The sequence below is a fragment of the Prosopis cineraria genome, unplaced genomic scaffold, assembly GCF_029017545.1.
Source record: "Prosopis cineraria cultivar Desert tree isolate PC_DT_omini unplaced genomic scaffold, ASM2901754v1 PC10, whole genome shotgun sequence".
Lineage (NCBI taxonomy): Eukaryota > Viridiplantae > Streptophyta > Magnoliopsida > Fabales > Fabaceae > Prosopis > Prosopis cineraria.
This window is the reverse complement of record NW_026555341.1, coordinates 33835721-33855305: the sequence shown is the minus strand read 5'-3', so window position 1 is coordinate 33855305 and position 19585 is coordinate 33835721. Positions and strand designations below refer to the sequence as shown.

Genomic DNA, 19585 nt, shown 5'->3' with positions numbered 1-19585 from the left:
TTTCTTATTTTTTTAATAATAATAATAATAATTTAATTAATTTTTTTAATTAATTAATTATATTTTTTTTATTTTAGAATTATATCCTAAGTTAGATTTAATAATCATCTCCTACTAATTTGCTTACCTCTAAATATATTTTTTTAATTTCTATTAACCCAAATTAACTATTAAAATTTAAATTGGGATGTTACATTATCACACTCTATAAAAACTACTCCTTATGAACTATTGTATGGAGAAGTTCCTCCTATGCATATTCCATATTTGCCCAAAGATGCGGTAGTGGAAGCTGTTAGCAGAACTTTTTCAGTAAAAAAAGAGACTTTAGCAATGGTGGAATATCATCTTAATATGGTTGCAAATAGAATGAAGCAGAAAGCAGAGTTGCATAGAAGTGATAGAGAGTTTGAGGTAGGATAATGGGTATTTTTTAAATTACAATCTTATTGTCAAATTTCTACAGCCTCAAAGAAGCTCTTAGAAATTAGCTCTAAGATATTTTAGGCCTTATAAAATCTGTAAGAAGATAGGGCCAGTGGCATATAAGCTGGAATTACCTCCAAAATCAAGGGTTCACTCTACTTTTCATGTCTCATTGCTTAAATTATGCCCTGATCCTTCAGTAAAGCAATGGCATCCCCCTATTGATTGGCCAAAATCTCCTTCAGATTTGATTCCAGTGAAAATATTGAATGAACGGAGGGGTAGAAGAAAAGGCAGGATTATTATAGAAGTTCTTGTGAAATGGAAAAAGTTTCTAAATGAAGAAGCTAGCTAGATTTCTTTGTTTTAATTACAGAAACAACACTTTAATTTTGTCATTTCTAACCCTTGAGGTCAAGGGTTCTTGAAGGGGGTATCGATGTGTAAACTAAAGAGATTAGAGGATAATTCAAATATGGTTATTTACCGTTAAAAATTCAACTACGGTTAGTTACCGTTAGACCTCCTAAGGGAACCTATATAAAGAGACTTTATGTAATTGTTTGGTATGCTAAAAGTATATTTCTAAGTACTATTCAAAAATTCTCTTCTCCTTCCCCGTTTTGTATCATTATCATTTTTACATATTTTTATTTATTTTACCTAGATTTATCTATTTGAAATTCAAATTGAACAATTTAAAATGGAGCGAGTAGATTATTTTATATTTTCATACAGTAATAAAATTAAATTCTGGTTATATTTTGACTAGTTCAACTTAAAAAATAGACTAATAAAATGTATAGATTTATCTATTAAAATCAAGTTATTATTTCATTATGAGACAATTATATAATATCTTCACATTTATAACATTTTTTCTCATTTAATTAGTTATTTACTACAATAAATTAGGATTTTTAATAAAATACAAAAAGATATTATATAATCCTAATAAATATAAATATAAATATTAAAATTATTTTTAAAATCTAAATTTTAATTTTAATCAATTAAGATTTTTCAGCAACTTTAAATTATGTTCTTTTAGATATTATAATATAGTATTTTAAATTTTATTTCTTATGATAATTTTATAAATATAATTTAATTATTTTTTAAGTGTTCTTTTTCAATGTATTTTCAATGTAATCTTTTTTTTATTTTTAAACATGATTTTTATTTTAAAATTAAATTTTTAATTTTGAAAAATTATTTTATTATGATATATTTTAATAATTAATTTATTTATCTTTATTATATATATCACTATTTTTTATTTAATATTTTTACTTTAAGGATGAAATATTATACGATTTTTTTAACCAAGAAAAGAGACCAATAATAGTTTTTGGATGCAATTTTATCATTCATATCCAAATAAAAAATATTTTCAGTAAAATTTTGAATATATGTTAAATTAAAACTAATCAATTTCAAATCATATTAAAATTTTTAGCCAAAAATAAATTTCTACCAAAATACTTAACATTATATTTATATTTTGGATGATAGAAAATTAAGATTTATATAGCTTATCTTATATTCTATTGTTTGTATTATTTTGATTATACATCAAAAGTTATTATTGTCTTTTAGATATTTAATTGAGGTACTTTATAATCTATATATGTATTAGTATAATTAAAATTTTTATTTTTTAAAAAACCACACAAGCTTTCAAGCTTAACCATAAGTCTTATCAATAGATGTCCGGTTTAAGAAAAATGAGTTTATGAACTAGAGCTCTTAAAGGTGAGGCTTATAAAATTTAAGTCAAATCTTATTAATAACTTTATGTGTATTTTATATATGATTTGACACTTAAAAAGTTAGGTTTTGTTGTTAATTGTAAATAGATTTGGACAAAATTTTTAAATATTTATAGATAAACTAAAATAGTGGTCACATTATATGTGTGTGTAAAATATATATTTATATAGCTAAATTTACTTTAAAATATTATTTTAAATATTTATATTGATGGATTAACATCTTATTTTAAGTAATTAAAGATATATTGACTTGAATTTTAAAGATGGATTCTATTTTAAATTTTAAAATTTAAAAGTACTCATAATAATTATTTATACTAAATATAATTCAAATTTCAAAGTTATTTCAATTATTTAAACTGATATTATGTATAAAATATTTTAGTGAGAGGTTACGAGAAAGTTATTAAATTGATTAGGCAATAATTATTTTAATATGTATCTTTTTAAATGTCACATGTCATTTTGTGTATACTTCAAATTGTGACACATGTCTCTTTTTGAGTGTTTTAAATTGTGCTATGTCCCTTTTTCCAAATCAAGTAATAAATACTCTATTTAAACAAATTATATTTATTATAAATGGGTTGATTAGAAAAAAATTTGAGTTTAAAAAAGAATATTCTTTTTATATTTATTTGAGTTAAAAAATTATCTAATTGACAATATTTAATATAATTTTGTGAATCTCAAAAAAGTTTATTTAAATTTCAAAACTTTAACCAATATATTTTTAAAGACCTATAGTTTAAATAAAATTATCAACTCAAATAGAATTTTCCTCCCATTTAGATATCATATCAATTATAAATAAATGGTGTTGTTTACTATTTCTTTTCACACTTATGGATTTAATTAAGGGTTATTAAAGGATAATGTTGCTCCAAATATTAATAAAAGTATATCTTTTAAAAATAAAAATTATTTTATCCATCTCTTCATCTATATTTAAATCTTTAAAACTCAAATCACTATGAAATATTAAAATTTGATGAACTTTCATAAAATCAAATTGTTCGTGGGTGAACAATAAATGTCAGGTGTGCTAGAGACATTGAGTTTCAATTGATATAAAAGGGTCCTAAGCTTCCTTACCACAGTTTACTCGAATGTAAAAAGATATAAGACTTTGATAGAATAAGTGTTCGATTGTTATTGAAATGTGAAAAGATTACAAACCTAAATTGAAAACTAAAAAGGGCTAACGAATGTAAAATTACGAGTCTTTAATTAAGTGTTGATTAGTTTTTTTTGTATTTTCTTCTTCTATTTATAGTATTAGAGTAAAGTTAGCCTCTTCCTTGAAACCTAACACATTTTGTCAAAGAATCAGAAATCTTGTGAAACTCATGACATGGTCTTTATTCCATACTCTTTATTTTGGTAACTAACTCGTTTCGTCGAGATACTTGGGCATAGATTTCGCCATTTCGGCATTACTTAAGATCATGTCTTTATACCAACAGTCTAATATTTGCAACTGACAGGATTTTAGCATGTTTATTTACTGTGGCCTTTGTTGAGCCTCGGGGCTGGCTCCTTTCATTTATATTGAACCCAACACTTCAATTACTTAGTTGAACTAATTCTATGACCTATTTGAGAAACGTTCATATTTGGCTTAAACACAAATATTCTAAAAAGGATAAAATATTTATTATTTCTTGTGTGAAGTTTCAAATTTAAAAATACTCATATTTTTCAATTAGGTAATGTTATTTATATTTGCTTATTAAAAAATAGTATTAATTAATTCAATGATATTTTTACTTAACCAATCATGTTATTTAATTAATAAATATTTGACTTTAAAATTTAAATATGTAATCTAAATAAGTTAAAAGTGTAAAAAATATTGACCAATTAAATGTACAAAAAATTATCTCTAAAACATATCTTTAGTAAAATGATTTTAAAGAATTAATCTTAACTTGGAGAAGTATTTAAAATATTGGTACTACTATAATTTGAGTAGGATAAATTAATAATATTGACCAATATATTCAGCTAATTTGTATTACTAATATAATGTAGTTATAATAAAAAGACTTTAAGTTCTTAATATAACAGACTTTAAGTTATTTTAAATTTTAAGCTAGATAAATTAAAATTTTAGAAAGATTTTCAATTTTAATTTGGATTTTTATCCACATATATATTATAATAATTAAAAGAGTAAAATAAATTTATTTATTTTATAATTTATTTTAATTAAAGATATGTCTTTTCTATTTTTAAACATACACAAACCTTGACTAAAATTAATATTTTAAAATACAAACCTCATTTCTATTTTAAAAATTTCATTTCCATTCACCTAACTATTAGTTAATTGTTAAGTCATATACTAAATCAAAATACCCTTTTAAATATATATGTTATCTAACAATTATTGAATATATTAAAAAAGTTTAATGCATATATATTTTTAACATTTTATTTCTATTTTAAACTTTTTACTTTTGCAAAATTATTGTTTAATAATTTTTTAAAATATAAATGCACAAGTTATCTAAAATAATATTTTAAACACTTATATGCAAGATGTAACATCCCAAAAATTAATTTAAGATTAATTAAGTTAATCAAGGACAAATGAATAATTTTATAAAAATATTTAAATATAAATAATTTTAGTTAAGAAATTATTATTGAATTTAATTTAGCATAAATTCAAATTTGAGTTTTGTTTTTTAGAAAATAGAAGTATTGCTATTATTATTATTAGGAAAGTAAATTAAAATAAAACTAAAAGGAGGAGCTTTTACCATGCGAGGCCCACACTACATTTTTAAACTCTTACCAAATCACTTTTCCCATGCTTCTCTTTCGTCTTCCTCAAAGCACAAAACTTCGACAGAGACTAAGAGGACGTAGATCGCCAGTAGAGATTTTAATGGTTAAACTCCATAATAGGATACTTTAGATAGGATTTTAAGTATTTTAAAACTAGATAAATGTTTTAAATATTTTTTTCTTAGTAGTTTTTCCCTTTGAGCTGCAAATTTTAAGATTTTAAAAAAATCTAGAGTTGAAAGAGGGATGAATTTTTGGTGAGAAAATCTGGTTGTTGAGGTTGTTGGTAGTGTAATAAATATTCTAGAGTATTATTTTATTGATAAATTAGAATTTGAGGTATTTGAGTTTATCCCTAGATCCCTATGGATAGATTTTTTAGTTAAATTTAAAAATATAAATTGATTTGTTGATATTTAGATGATTATTTGAGATGATAAATAAATTATTATGGCTATAAAATAATGATTCAAGGCTTAAAATTAAGTTTGCAATTTTTGGGTATTTTTATGTACGAATTTTTGGAATAAAAAGGGAAATTTTGATATTAGAAAATTATTTGAATTAAATTATTGTGAAGGAACTATTAAACCAAGTAAATAGGTTCAACTATATGAAATTAAATTTTAGAACTCAATAGGCTAAGACTAAGGTCTTAAAAATAAAATAACATAAAATAAAATAAATACTTAGGTGTTAAAGTATGAGTAAAAATTGTGTTAATAATATTATTGACACATTAGGATATGATCAATTGTAGATTAATTTTCTTTTGACACCATTCGAACTTTGAAAAGCTTTAAAAGTGTTGTAACTTGAGGGTAACCTTTGATCTCTCAAAAGTTGAGGGTAACAGGGGGAAATCTATTTTATGCATTTGATATTACTTAATTAATTATGTTGGTAAAATAAAAGAATATATATATATATATATATATCTAATTTGAAATGGTTGTTGTAATGCATATGGCTGGTTAAGACTCTATGATTTATGACCAAGTTAATTGTGACTTTGGTGTGAGTAATGAGATTGATGGTTGATGATGATGTATACATCTTTGATTATAAATTGTGAATTATACATAGTGATAATTGTATATGAGCATGTTGAGTGTTGTATGATGTAATGTAGTTTTATATGATAATATAAAAATTGATGTAAGAGGCATGATTGAAATATGATGATTCTGATGTTTGTTGAGTAAAAAAGTTGTTGATGAGCTTGTGAGATAATTGTGAATTATATATGTGAGTTTTTGAAATGAATTTTTTCATGAGCATTATCATATGGTGGGAGTTTTGCCTTAGTGAAGAGTTAGCGATTATGCAAAATCCATATGGTACTTGGCTATTAACTAATAATCCTAGGGGTTATAGTCGCTACTTACCTCGTTAGGTACTGTAGCATTGTTCCTATTAAGGAACTTGACCCTACTAGCCTACCTGGAGTTTTGAGTAGAGCTAGTTTTGGGTATGACACCCCATAGTGTGTAATTTGGGGGAAACCGTGTTCATAAGTGAGTAAGGTAACCCTGGCCCGGTAGCCCTTCATAATATGATTTAAGGCCTGGGGTAATCTCACCACATGGACGATCCCTTTCGGTTGTTGGCCCACGGATTTCATGTCAGAGGAAATAAGGGGGGATATAAGGAAGAGATTGATCATGCATATTATTACTATCATGCCATTTGAGTGATTGATGGCTATGTTAAGAATATGATTATAATTGTAGAAATAAGAACATGTAGTAATTATGCGAATAATGTATATGTGGCTATTTGTGCAAATTTTGTACTTGACTTTATTCTTAAAATTATTCACATGAGTTAAATGTTAATGTGATTAATATGTTATTAATGTGATTGTTTGAATGGTCACCTCGATAAATTTATTGGCCACTTGCATTCATGATTATTATCATGCATTTGTATAACTTAGATGTACTTTTATTACTGAGTGATTGTACTCACCCCTCTCTTTTAACATATTACATGAGCTAGCTCATCTCAGAAGATAGAGAAAAGGAGCATTAGGCCAAGTGATAGTAATCACTTCTGTAGGCCTTTCTCTTTTTATTTTGATATGTGTATTTAGTTTATGATATTATCAACTAGGATAATATATTTTTGATCCACTTGCATTATGGGTTTTGTGTTGGGGGAAATGTATTTTGGGTCCTGGGGAATGTAATTTGATGCTTATGCTATATTAACGGGCCAAAATATTTGTGCAAGTGAAAATAGTTAATATTGCCTAATTTGAGAACTTGAATGTTGTTATGGTTTCCCCTTGTGTTTTTTGTGTCCAGGGTGAGCAGTTGATATTAATTATATGTGAATGAAAAGGAAAATTCATGTATATGATAGGCTATTGATGAATAGATAATATATAGAGTATAATGATTAGGTAACAGTCATTGTGATAAATGTAATTGAGACCTAAGCCCCCGTTGCCAGTTATGGAAGGGTTTGAGTGGTCAAGTGTTATGTCATAAATATATATATATATATGTGTGTGTGTGTGTGTGTGTGTGTATATGTATTATAGAGTAAGGCATAGAGAGAAAATAAAGGGGGAAACTCTTCTCTCATGATGATGTGCTTCCTTTATCATGCTTATGCATATGTCTAATTGAATGATATGAGTTCTTGAAATATTTTAAAGACTTGGGATCCCTTTATATTAAATCATTTGTGAAAATATATGTTAAGAATTTGTTTAGGTTAATCTCTTATAGGATAATCTTTTTGGGTTAGTCCTTGATTTATTATAGTTAGATTGATGAATAAGTCCTAATTTAGGACACCCCTTTGCACAAGAAGCTTAATGAAATAGGAAAGTAATATAAAATGAGAATAAATTAGTCGGTATAATTTGTGCTTTTTTTTAAATTTTATTAATCTAATCACAAGATTTTTAAATTAATTATTTTAAAATGTTCACATTTGATTATTTAAGGTTCCTTAAATTAAAGGAGGGAGAGTATAGACGAATACATTATAAGGAAAAAAATAATACTTAGGTTTTTTAATATAATTAAAATTAAAAAAATTAAAGTATTTTAAAATATTTTTTTGAATATTCCTATTAGAGCTAAACATTAAACTAAAGTATAGATCTAAAAATAAAAGGAAGGTCCATGTAAATTTACCAAAATGGAAGGAAGATGATCAGATGATTGTATTTTACTCTAATTAAAATAAATGATATTGGCAACTATATATATTTCACTCTAGCTATGTATTATACTAATTAAATAAGGAAGATTACTCTAATTAGATGTTGAAATAAAATGAAGAAGATTGGAAGAGAAAGTAATGAATAATTAAACAATAAAAAATTTAAAATAAAAAATTATAAGCAGTTAGCTCGTGGGTTGACGGGGTTGGGTTAAATAGTGTTAGCCAAAACTAGCCAACATTTAACTAAGCTCTAGATTATACAACCTAACTTGTCACTCTTTGATAGGGTTGGACCCACTGGCTCGACTCATATTACCAGCTCTAATTGAAATTGACAGAATACTATAATCTAACAGGAAAAATCTTAAAGATTAAGCTTATACTTTTACCTAACATGTCAAGTTTGAAAGCAAGTGAAAATGAATTAATAATAAATGAACTCAATTATGATAAGATTGCATTATATATGATGAAATGATCTAACTTCTAAAAAAAACAAGAAGAAGAAGGTTTGTGATAAAATTATTAATGCATTGAATTTGATAAAGGAAATTTTTTTCCTTATATGGATATAGTGGTACTAGAAAGATGTATATTTGGTAGACACTTTATGCTACATTCAGATCTAGAGATAAAATAGTTTTCAATATAACATCATGCGGGATGGCTTCTCTAATACACCGAAGAAGATATACAACTCACTCAAATGTCATATTCTTTTTTCTATGACTGAAGACACTATATGTAGCATAAAACAGGGGAGTAATTTGGCTAAATTATTAGTTCACAAGTTATTAATTAGATGAGATGAGGCTCTAATGACACACAAATTTTGTCTTGAAACTTTTGACAAATACTTAAAGGATATTCTAAAGTTAAGTAGCCATTAGCTAGTGATCATCCTTTTGAAGAAAAAGTTGCTGTGTTTAATGAAGACTTCAAGCATATCTGGCATTTGTGTTATTCTAAGTGGGTTAAGAGAAGACATTATTTTTGCAACCATTACCTCTTTGTTCTCGGACAATTGTCAACTTATCATACTAATAATAAAGATGAGACTACTAGCTAGCAACAAATAATGGAGCATTTATTAGTGTTCTTATGAATTTTGCTGTTTGGGTTATCTCAATTGGTAATAAAAATGTTGTTAAAGCTAATGAAGGATTTATGGATATTGAGATCCCAACTAATTTATTATTGAATGGTTCAGATAATTCAATAGAGTCCATTATTGATTTAACTTTCCTGAATTTCCTTACTAACATCTATAATTCTTTATATTTTAAAGATAAGGCTATATTAGTTCTTACGTTGGCTATTGTTGAAAAGGTAAACAACTACATGTTGGTCTTATTCAAAAAGAGAGTTGTATACTTGGGCTTTAATAGTGTTGTTAAAAATAATGAGGATATGAGTTTAATCACGGACTTGTACTATACATATTTTTAAATTAAATTATAATGTTAAACATCTTGAATTATGAAATAAAACTTAAAGTGGGTGGCTCAATTATTTTAATTCGAATTGAAACATTGATTAGTTTATAGAGTTATATAATGGTACATGTTTTATAGTTGTATGAGCTAGAAAACATATTATTGAAGCTTGAGAAATGTTTGGATCAGTTATAAGGATGAAAGTATGTATACATGTATTGTTATATGTCCATCTAAAGGTTGTCAACTTGTCATTGCTATGAAAAGGAAGAAGTTTCTCATTGTGTTGGACTTTACAATTTCCATTAATAAGAGCTAAGACTAAATCTCGTGTCATATTAGTTTGTACATACCTCATTATGTTTTTACCAATAATCAATTATATATTATTGTTTTCTGTATTCAAAGCATGAATAGTCTAAAAATATTAGTTCTCAATATGGATAGTTGTTCCAAAAATATAACTTGCAATATTATTTATAGAAATATTTTCAATAATTTAATTTAAATATTATAAATTTTGTTAAGCTACTTTCCATCATATCCATTTATAGAGTATGAATTTAGTTTTTTTTATTTGCTTTACTTTGATATATATATATATATATATATATATATATATATATATTTAAGATTAATGATTATAATTACACAATTCTATTATATATAGAATGATACATATAGATAAAATATATATTATAAATTATTCTTTTTGACCTATCCATAAAAATTATAACATAAAACTGTGCAAAGCACCGGTACTTTCCTAGTTCTCTCTGGAAATACAAAGAAACAGTGAGTATTTATATGATGCTTTGTGCCAGATTCATTGTGCGGAAGGCGTAGGCAGAAATATGGAAAGAGATGAATTGCATTAAAAATGTTGCGCTCGTTGAATTAGCATCCAAGAGGGAGAATCCGTACCCGGCAATGGCAAGAGGGCGACCCAGCGCTTGCTCTGTGAACAGAAGGCCGGTGGTTATGACAAATTTAACAACTCATCGGATAAGTCACAAGGCTTGGTTCTTATCCTCATTACGCCCGGAGGGAAGTACCACGAATTACCTAGGGCGCCGCGTTCGTAAACAACGGGTAAAATCAGAAGGAACTTGGAAATGGGTTTTGTTTAATTTCCTTAAGAATCTAAACTTTCCAAAAAAAAAAAAAAGCGAAATTTATCTTTAATTAAATAAATTATTTTAGTGCTACGCGTCTTACATCTTAAAGTTGGTCAACCATGAACAGTAATTGAATAGTGCCTTGCCAGAAATGCCCTCCAATTTTGTCTCTTCAAGTGTTCCTGTAAAGGCTTGCACAGTAAAATACTAGAAATGCCCTTTAGTCGTCAATATCTTCTAATTTCTTCCTTCCTGCATCTTTGCCGTGTTCTTCCTTGTCAATGTTTCGTCTCGTGGGCACCACAACAGGTCTCATCTTCCGTCCCCAGCAAGCGTCCCACACGTTCAGTTAACTCTCACCCTCTCCCCTCCATTTTTGGTTTCTTCTCTCCCTCCCTCCCTCCCTCCCGTCTCTCAATCTTCTTCCTTCTTCTCCAAGACTTCATGTTCTCAGACTATGTGGGTGCGGGTGCTATCTGGTTAGGGTCCTTCGTCTTGGCGCTCACGTTTGGCGAGCCTGATGGGGCTTCCCATTTCCTTTCCTGCCTTGCCTTCTTTCTTGAGCGGTCCCATATGCGTGTGGTTAAGAAGCAAAAGTTGTTTGAACCACATCTTCAGAGCCATTTCTTAATCCTTCGTTCCCGCCCCGCCTCCTCCACCACCTCTCTCTCGAAGTTCGGATTCTTCGTTCTCCGTGGCCACTCTAATTTTTTTATTTATTCTTTTCTCCAAAGTTCTCACTTTGAAGGATTTAGTTTCAAATTGGAAGGGTGACCGTGAAAGCATTGATTGACCACAGCCTCCAGCATAGGATTCTCCATGCTCGACGTCGACTCGCAGTTTGGATCCGAATACTGGAATGTCCCCTTTCGTTCTGCACTCGATAGCTTGTAAACAGAGAAAGCTATTAAGATGAAAGAGAGTAAGGAAGCGGAAACTGAAAAAGGGATCATGCTTTTGTAGATGATGATAATGAGGAGTGATTGACGGTTTATCACAGGATATCCAATTTTCAGCTATGAATGGCTATGAATCAGAAAACACGCGACCTCTTAACTTAGCAAGTTCATCTTTGGATGGGAAAAATTGATGGAGGAATGATATTCGAAGAAACCCAACACCTGTTCATGAATAATTTGGTGTCTCCTTTTTCTTTATTGTGATTCAGTGTTACTCTTCCCCCCCCCCTACTGCACTCAGGTATCATAACTTTGCCAAAACAATTCTGCTATGCTCTAAGGAAGGGCTGATGTTAATGCTATTGGTTTCTGTCCTGTGTTTGATACTTGTATTACTAGCAACAGGACGAGGAAAATTTTCAAATTAGGAATTGGTAATAGTTCCTCTGAAGTTAACCAAGGCGAATCACATTTCTATGGAGAAAATAGCAATTGTTCAGTCGACAAGAGAAACTGGAGTTTGCTAACGAGGCAAGTCGCCCGTGACAAGTTATTTAGTTATCGGAGTTTTTCAGTAACTAAAGACAAATTTGGTTAATATTTTAGAGTCTATGTGGAAAGCTTGATGTATAGAACAAGAAAAGCCCAAGAACGTGAGACATTATGTCTTTCAGATCCACACCCGCATTTTCTTGGGCATTTCAAACAATCTGCACACCATTTTCTTTACAATGAGTTTAATCCTTATCATATACAATCTTCTCCATGTTAGAACCAGTTAAGATTATTATTATATACTAGAAAGAGGAGAGAACAAATGTGTTTAATTTGGAGATTTTGTTTGTCTATATTTCTGTTTTTATTATTATCAAGCAATCGGTCAAAAAACAAACAAGTGGGAGAGTATGATCTTGAAATATAAAATAAATATTAGACAAAGTTATATATGTATTTTTTTGGCCGTTGAATTGTTGTTAAATTGGCTTTTCGCTTGTGGAGAGTTGCAAAGAATATTAGTTTTAGAACTTTCATTTTATCTGATGCATAGGAGAAGGGAGGAAGGAATTCTCAGTACCAAATCCATTGAAGTTTTTTTAAAAGCTATGAATTTGTAAATCTTTGTTTTCAACCTTAACCATGCTTGATAAAAGCCCTTTAGAATCACCTACAATATAATTTGATTGCTGGGTATGACCAGAGCTTGTGAGTTGTTTATGTTCAAACTGGAATTGGTTTATGGCATTGAACTGCAGTATTTTTGGCTGTACATAAATCCTGTTAGTAGGGTCAACTATGCATTTCAATCGAAAACATTCTGCTCAATTTTGTGACTGGTTAATAGCATTCCTATCTCACATATTTGAAATTAATGGTATTCATATTACATTCTGCTCTATATATTATACCATCTGAACATTTTTCCTGTTGTTGACAAGAAAAGAAAAATTAGGGGGATAGAGTTTTTTTCTTGCACAAACTTATTTGACCTCAAGTTGGGATCAATGTTCATAATCTATTAAACCATTGTCTTCTTGCACACATTATCTCCACTACCTAATTTAATTATTGCTTTTTTTTTTAAAGAAAATCCATACGTGCAGCAAAAAAGGGCCAAATTTGATCTGTTGGTGTTAGAAGAATCGCATAGGCAAGGTTCATCTATCACAGAGGAATGTGCAAATCATGAACCTTTACAGGATATCACTAATATAAGGTAATAATTCAACTGTGTTGGTGTTTCGTTGCCTGTTCTTTGTCATACCGTTTTTATTGGCATCTTCCATGTGATATTTGGTCTTTCATTTATTTATCTTTAACTAATTACATTTTTTGCACAATGCAAAGAGGGATTAACTTGGGTATTGGGAATTGCTACCGCTATTGGAATTACCTAGAGCATAATAAGTGTAATAAAAACATTGGTGAAAATAATGGGGTCCAAGGCAATTATAGTTTTATCATTGTCATTTTGTAATTTGTGAGTATAGGGGCCACAATAATTATTGAAACTTCATTTTCCATTGGTGATTCGGCCTGGATTGTTACTCAATTTACTCCCTTTCTTCTACCTATTGAAGTAGAACTTGGCAGATGTGATAACTCTGTTAGAGGAGTGAATGAACATGCATTTTGTTGTTGTTGTTGTTGTTTGGTTAAAATTTAATCTTGAATAACAAGATAGTGCTGAGATATAATTTTGTGCTATCTGTGGCTACTATGGAGGGAGTGATGCCCTTCCACTTTTGAATAAATTAAGGGGATAATTGCTAGGATGACTATTGAAAATAAGGCAAAGGATATCTTGCTCAAATGCTTCTGTTGTCACTTGTATAAGTTTTCCTTGTGTATGTTGAGTTCTAATATATTCTCAAATTTAGCTTTCCCTCTGTTGAAGCTTACTGTTGTAGCTGTCTAAACTCTTTGTTTTGCTACAGTTTGTAATACTAAAAAGAATACATCAACATGTAAAAGCTGATGAAGAACAGAGGGAGAGGGCCTACCTGGTTTAATAGTTCAGCCACTGCCCACCAGCCCACTGTCTACAGCTAAAGGACAAAAAATTAGCAGCAAGACGGAGATTCTGAGTTGTATGCCTAATTTTCGATGCAGCCTATCGGCCCTTATATAGGATGCAAAATTGCAATTTACCCATATTCTTAGATCATTATCATGTTTTAAAAAATTATTGATGCATAGCATGCAAAACTTTAGAGATTGCGAATTGCGATGATATACCAAGTGCAATTAATATAGTAATATTTGCCAAGTGTTCATGTTGTATCACATGCAGGCTTTATGTTTTTGCATAACCTTTTTGTGTAATTGATATTACTATATTAATTGCGATGATATACCAAGTGCAATTAATATAGTAACATTTGCCAAGTGTTCATGTTGTATCACATATAGGCTTTATGTTTTGCATAACCTTTTCTGTGTATGCTTTCAGCAAGTCTGAATTTGTCATATATAAACTTAAGGAGATAGTGAAGATAGCTGGAATGACATTCAACAAATAAGCAAACTATTTGACCCATTGGACAGTAGTCAATGTGGTAAGATTACTCTTGCTGACCTGATGGAAACTACCTAATACAGAAGTCAAGTCCATAAAGAGAAATATTTTCCCAATCTTGCTTGCCTTCGCAACGGCTACTTGATTTGGTCTTTATTTTTTAGATAAGATGGTCCAGCATTGCCACCATTTATTGTCCACAGGCTTGATCAAGCAAAGGACTTGCAGAGTTCAGAATTAAGTACCAGGAGACACTGCATGGTCCCTAAATGATATGGGGTCCACTAGACATTTCAGGTCAATGTAAAGGAAATCTAGGACATGGTTGATTCCATCACATTTAGCAACAAGTCTAGAGTAATTAGTTTGGAAAATTTTAAATGGCAAATCCACTTTCAATAATAATTCAAGCACAAGTAACTCATAAATTTAGGAGTTCAGCATACATTACCGCTACTTCTTATTTTTTTGCCAAGATACATTACTACTACGTTGGAATTAGATATTCAACTAGGGAATTACAAAATCACTAGAGCTAGCACATTATTATTTCATCACAAGATGTTCAAGAAATATGTTAACTATTTGTTAGCTATACTCATGAGCATGTATCGCTGGAATCAACGGTGTACAAAAATTGATAATTAAATTTTTATTGATATTCTCATAATCTCCCATTATAATTAGTAGGAAGAGCCACATCAACATATGAAATGAACATTTGCATATTGTTACTCAAGTGAGCTAGAAGAAGATATATTGCTAGCTAGACCACATAGTAAAAACAAAAAAAAAAAAAACAAAAAGAAAAGAATAACGCATCAATGCTTTCAAATACGTAGTACGTAAAAACAGCGACACTTCACGGTATAACTTGCAAGCTAAGAAGGTGACTTCGAAAACATACATGAACCAATTTGATTTGATGACGCACGGGGCGAAACACTAGTTTAATTTAATAGATATAAGAAACTTATAATAGTAAATTGGTGTTCCTTGCATTATAAAACTAACAATACACCCATAATTTGCACATGTATAATTAATATAGCATGATATTTATAGATATTTTTTGACTTTAACACACACACACATATATATATATATATAAAATAAAAATATTTAATATTAGACATTGGATTTAAATCCTCTAAATTGGAAAATCCTATGTAATGCTTTAAATTAATGACAATTAGCGCAATTATATTTTCTCCACTTTTTCTTTAAAATTATTTCATTTGATTTTATTCAACTAGATTTTATACCTGGTGTCACAAGAGAATCTTAACACATTATTTAGTTTTAAAAAAAATCATAATAGAATGAGAAAAAAAGAGAGAAGATTTTATTGAGCTTATTTTTTTTGTAGGTGATGTTATAAAAATTTAATAAATAGAAAATATAAAGAGGAAGACTAAGAATAATAAATTAAAAACAATTTAAGGCCATTTATTTCAGTTTATTTTATGAAAAAAATATCACTTATTTTTTTAAAAAATATATTTTATAATTTTTTATGATATTTGTTTAAATTTTTAAAATAATCAAAATCCAAAAAAATATATTTATAATTATTTTGAAAAGCTACTTTAATGTTAGTTTAAAGATAATAATTAAATTATTAGAGATATAATTCAATTAAAAATATTTTTTAGACAAGAGTAATATAATTTATTTCAGTTAAGAACATGTCTAAATTTATCTCTTTTACCATAACCTCACATTAACTATTTATTTTTATTATGGGTTTCACATTTATGTTTTTAATCATAGCCCCACATTCTTTCATCTTTTTTTAATCATATAAAAATAAAAATCTAACAAAAAAGTTAACCATGAAAAAAAAATTGATGGAAGTTTACTATTCAAATCACTGTTAATGAACAGCCAATTCAATATAAATTTGTATTCTTTGAATTTTAAATTGATAACGTTTAATCAACAATCATTGTAGAATATAAAATTCTCATAATAAATTTGGTTCTCTCCCATATTTATTGTGTTGATATGTTTCTAAAACAGCATAGATCTTGTAAGAGAAAGTTATTCATTTCATCTTCAACTTCTAATTCAATTATAATTATAACTCATTCTTTCAAATTCCATTTGTTGTGACTTATGTCACTAATGGTGCTTACACGATATCTTTATCAACATCACGAAAGATACACATGGCAATACATTAAAAAAGATAAAATCACGAAAAACAAAAAAGAAATCTAAAATTTAAAAAGTGGTAAAGACGAGTTTGGAGTAGACCGATTCGAATACTTCCCTCATCGTGCCTAGCTTCCTTCCTTCATCGCCTACAAAATTGTCAAGATTATTTTTAGAGCCGGGAATAAGGGCCGGGCCTGGAGGGCCGGGCCTGAAAGCCTTGTTTAAATAAGGGTTCGGGCTTTGAAAATATTTTTTTTTAAAGTAATTGGGCTTGAGGGCTTGACCCTGATAAGCCCTGTAAAATAGGGCTTGGGCCCGGGCTGCCCTTCAAGTCCTGTTATATTATTTTTATTATTATTTTTTTTAGTAAAACACGTGTTTGAAATCAATGACCTGCTCACCTGATCCTACACACATTATATTATTATTAATTTTAATTTATTCTAAAATTAATTTAATCTAATTTAATAAATATCAGTGTATAGTATAAAATTTATGATATTTTTTATTTTTTATAATTATTATGTTTGTATATTTATAAAAAAAATGAACTATTTTTTAAATGAAGATTTAAATTTTATTACTAGACTTCTAATGTATGTTATTTAATTTTTAAAAAATTATGATGATTTTAATTTTTTTAATTTTAAAATATTTTAATTTATTTATAATGTTTAATTTTATTTTAATTTTTTTATTTTTTAAGAAAGGGCTTACGGGCCTAGCCCTGAGCCCTGAGTATAAGGGCCGGGCTTGAAAAATGAGGGTCAAAATGAGAAACCAGGCTTTAGGGCTCAGGCCCTAAAGGGTCGAGCCCATAAGGGCCTGGCCCGCCTGTATTCCCAGCTCTAATTATTTTCATTTTCTGTGCCTACCATTTTTTTTACACTTCTTCGATATTATCCTTATGTGTAAAATCTTCTAAACTTAGTTCCCTCATTAAAAATGTAATTGGCATCATGAACCCATATTGAAACCATCAGTCTTTCATGATGTATTTGAAAGAATATCTCTTTTCTATGTCAACCATTGGTAATTTGAAGACCAAATTATTTTGCTTATGGTGAAATCCAATCTAGGAACGTGCATTGAGCTATAAATGTTTTCTTATAAATTCTCATCACAATCTTACATGTAAGATACCCAACAAAAGAAAGTAGAGTATAGAGAGTTACTCCTACAATCTAGTTCTATTTGAAGGAAGGATCTAAAGAATTTGGAGATCAAATTATTTACTTTCCAGTCCTGACTTTGATTTTACTTTCTCTTCATCCCACACTCAAACTTGTCTCGGCCCTTGTTTTAAATTTTAAATTTATTTTTTGTTTTTCATGATTTTATTTTTTAAATGTATTATTGCCATGTAAATCTTACAGGGTGCTAATGAGCACATCATGTAAGCACCTTTTGTGACACATATAAATGAGGTCCAATTTGATCTACTAGTGATAAGGATGAAATTTTCAAACAAACCAAGTTAAATTTGAAAGATTGAGTCATAATCAAGCTAAAAATTAAAGATCAAATGAATAATGTTCTCATAATATAAAAACATATAAATATTTACACAATTTTACATAGATTTTCATATTTATCTTAAATCATTATCATAATTTATATTTATATTAAATTATTAAATTATATGTTCAGAGAATGCTAACTAGAAAATGTTCATTTTATAAAGGTAAAAAAATGTCCATTTTATTTTGGGAAAATGTATATGCTAGTCCCTATAGTTTTTCTCAATTGTAAATTAAGTCCTTATAGTTTATTTTGTTTTTGAGCCCTTATAGTTTGATCAATTAATTTTTTAGGGTAAATGATAATTTAAATTCTAAACTATAGGCCGAAGGATAATTTAAACTCTAAACTCATATGCGGTACAGTTTGAATCATAAATAATTAAATTTGAAGTAATTTCACCCCTGTCATTAAATTGGACTAAGTGTCTATTACGTGGGCCACATATATTCTAACATCTCCCTCCTCTGTCAACATCTCTCTTCTTTAGCTAATGATAGTCGAGTCCTCTCCCTCCCTCTTCTCTCTGCATCTCTCTTCTCCAATTGATGACAGACACATTGCAGTCAAGCCCTCTCCCTCCCCCTTCTCCCAGCATCTCTCTTCTACAAATAATAATGGATGCATTATAATCGAGGGATGAAGTCAACCTCGACTAATTATTCTCGAAAGTGGCTAGAGTCTGTCAAGGAGGAACTCAAGGTATGCCTGATCTAGTACTTTCTTCCTCCTTTTAGGCATTGATGCCATTCTCTCATATCACATCAAACTATTAGAAAAGCATCCGTCAACAACCCTAGCTCCATCTCCCTTCAACAAACAAGTCTTCAACCTTACTAGTAATGCAATTAATACCATGGCGTCGCAACATAGGGTTTAACTAGTGGCTCTATGTTAAGACAAAATAGTGAAGATGAGATAATTTTTGACAAAACTCACTCCTAGATCTTAAGTATAATAGACCCACAATGCATGCAACAACTCCTTGAAGTGTATGTTCATACGCTTTTAATCTCTCTCTCTTTGATTTGTCTCAAACTTTCACTGGCCGTTTGGTTCTGTATTCCAAGTAGTGCTCGAAGATGTGTCAGATTCTAAAGGCAAGCCTCCTATCCCATAATCTCCAATTTTGCACCTCCATCGCACCTCCTGGCTCCAAATGGGGTTCGTGGTCATCCCTAAGGCATGCTTCAATTGCATGCTACATCACTAGCATTCATGAACAATAGCAGGAGAAGAGAGATGCTGACAGAGG

General features: G+C 29.0%; 1 protein-coding gene and 1 long non-coding RNA gene across 11 annotated transcripts in view; one reads left to right on the top strand and one right to left on the bottom strand.

Annotated features, from left to right (window-relative positions):
• LOC129322649 (mediator of RNA polymerase II transcription subunit 25-like) overlaps nucleotides 1–19585 on the bottom strand; it is a 79551-nt gene that overhangs the window by 15430 nt on the left and 44536 nt on the right. The gene's annotated exons all lie outside the window — the stretch shown is intronic.
• LOC129322654 (uncharacterized) lies at nucleotides 11002–15007 on the top strand. 2 transcript variants are annotated; one of them, XR_008596271.1, is made up of 4 exons: nucleotides 11002–11934; nucleotides 12033–13137; nucleotides 13287–13347; nucleotides 14069–14996. It is a non-coding gene; the product is annotated as an uncharacterized LOC129322654 (long non-coding RNA). The 2 variants fall into 2 exon arrangements; XR_008596270.1 differs by having other exon boundaries at nucleotides 11030–13137; nucleotides 14069–15007.